Source organism: Sinocyclocheilus rhinocerous, unplaced genomic scaffold (assembly GCF_001515625.1).
Source record: "Sinocyclocheilus rhinocerous isolate Xijiao unplaced genomic scaffold, SAMN03320098_v1.1 scaffold807, whole genome shotgun sequence".
Classification (NCBI taxonomy): Eukaryota; Metazoa; Chordata; class Actinopteri; order Cypriniformes; family Cyprinidae; genus Sinocyclocheilus; species Sinocyclocheilus rhinocerous.
Window position 1 is genome coordinate 603516 of NW_015650326.1, and position 2520 is coordinate 606035.

A 2520-nucleotide genomic window follows, 5' to 3' on the forward strand; every position below is an offset into this window, starting at 1 on the left:
TTTGAGGAGGGAAACGTGGAATGCGGGGTGAATTCGGTACCTGGGTGGAAGCTGGAGAAGGTAGGTGACTTCATTAATCTGCCTCTGTATGGGGAACGGACCAATGTAGCGGGGACTCAGCTTCTTACAGGGCAGGCGGAGGTGCAGATCCTGGGTGGACAGCCAGACCTTCTCTCCAGGCTGGTAAGTAGGAGTAGAGGTACACCGGGCATCTGTGAAGGCCTTGTGCCTCCGCACTGCTTGTTGGAGGTGGACCCCACGTTCTCTCGCTCGCCCGGAACCAGTAGTCCACAGCTGGTACCTCCGAGAGCTCCTCCGTCCATGGGAAGAGCGGGGGTTGGTAGCCGAGTATGCACTGAAAGGGGGGCATGCCGGTGGGGTTCCGTCGGAGGGAGTTTTGTGCATCCTCGGCCCAGGGGAGGAAACGGCTCCAGCTATGCTGATCTTCGTGGCAGTATGACCGGAGGTAACGCCCGAGCTCCTGGATCCTTCGCTCAGTCTGGCCATTCGTCTGAAGATGGTACCTGGAGGACAAGCTCACGGTCACTCCCAGGAGTCGGAAGAAGGCTTTCCATACACGGGAGATGAACTGGGGCCCGATCAGGTGTGTGTCGGGGCTGGTGACTGAGGTGACGTAGGTGGCTGTGAAGGCAGAGACTCCCTGACATTACCCCTCCTCCAGGGGCAGCTGGAACCTCCGAGGGCTCCTCCGTCCATGGGAAGAGCGGGGGTTGGTAGCCGAGTATGCACTGAAAGGGGGTCATGCCGGTGGTGTTCCGTCGGAGGGAGTTTTGTGCATACTCGGCCCAGGGGAGGAAACGGCTCCAGCTATGCTGATCTTCGTGGCAGTATGACCGGAGGTAACGCCCGAGCTCCTGGATCCTTCGCTCAGTCTGGCCATTCGTCTGAAGATGGTACCTGGAGGACAAGCTCACGGTCACTCCCAGGAGTCGGAAGAAGGCTTTCCATACACGGGAGATGAACTGGGGACCCCGGTCTGAGACCACATCTTCCGGAATGCTGTAGTTTCTGAAAACATAAATAAGCACTCTGCAGTTTCTAGTGCTGTTGGCAGACCTTTGAGGGGTATAAATTTACAGGCCTTAGAAAAACGGTCGACTACGACGAGGATACAGGTGTTTCCGTTGGAGATGGGTAGGTCAGTCAAGAAATCCACTCCTATGTGGGACCAGAGTCTCTGTGGTATGGGCAGCGGGACAAGTTGCCTACGGGAAGATGACGAGGAGTTTGAGACATGGCACAGACTGAGCAGCTTCGGACGTACCTGGTGACATCCAGGGCCATACTGGGCCACCAGTACCGGGCTTGGAGGAGCGAGAGGGTCCGTTTGCTGCCTGGGTGTCCAGAGCCGGTACTCTGTGAACTGAGCCCAGAAGGGTTTGGCGTTGTGATGTTGGGATATAGGTTTTCCCCTCTGGGCCTTCCAGCGGAGCAGGCTCGGTGTGAGTGGCGTCAAGGATGTCTTTGGAGATGTTCCATTGAATGGGGCTGACTATCAGAGCTGGAGGGAGAATGGGTTCCGGTTCGGTGGGTGTGTCGGGAGAGTGCAGGCACAATAGGGCATCGGCTTTGCAGTTGCGATTTCCAGATCTTCGTGGCAGTATGACCGGAGGTAACGCCCGAGCTCCTGGATCCTTCGCTCAGTCTGGCCATTCGTCTGAAGATGGTACCTGGAGGACAAGCTCACGGTCACTCCCAGGAGTCGGAAGAAGGCTTTCCATACACGGGAGATGAACTGGGGCCCCCGGTCTGAGACCACATCTTCCGGAATGCTGTAGTTTCTGAAAACATAAATAAGCACTCTGCAGTTTCTAGTGCTGTTGGCAGACCTTTGAGGGGTATAAATTTACAGGCCTTAGAAAAACGGTCGACTACGACGAGGATACAGGTGTTTCCGTTGGAGATGGGTAGGTCAGTCAAGAAATCCACTCCTATGTGGGACCAGAGTCTCTGTGGTATGGGCAGCGGGACAAGTTGCCTACGGGAAGATGACGAGGAGTTTGAGACATGGCACAGACTGAGCAGCTTCGGACGTACCTGGTGACACCATGGTGGGCCACCAGTACCGGGCTTGGAGGAGCGAGAGGGTCCGTTTGCTGCCTGGGTGTCCAGAGCCGGTACTCTGTGAACTGAGCCCAGAAGGGTTTGGCGTTGTGATGTTGGGACATAGGTTTTCCCTTCTGGGCCTCCCAGCGGAGCAGGCTCGGTGCGAGTGTCGTCAAGGATGTCTTTGGAGATGTTCCATTGAATGGGGCTGACTATCAGAGCTGGAGGGAGAATGGGTTCCGGTTCGGTGGGTGTGTCGGGAGAGTGCAGGCACAATAGGGCATCGGCTTTGCAGTTGCGATTTCCGGGATGGTAAGTGATGGTGAACTGGAACCAAGTAAAGAACAATGCCCATCTGGCTTGACGTGGGTTGAGTCTTTTAGCATCTCTGAGATATTGCAGATTTTTATGGTCGGTGATGACAGTGAAAGGATGGTGGGCTCCCTCCAGCCA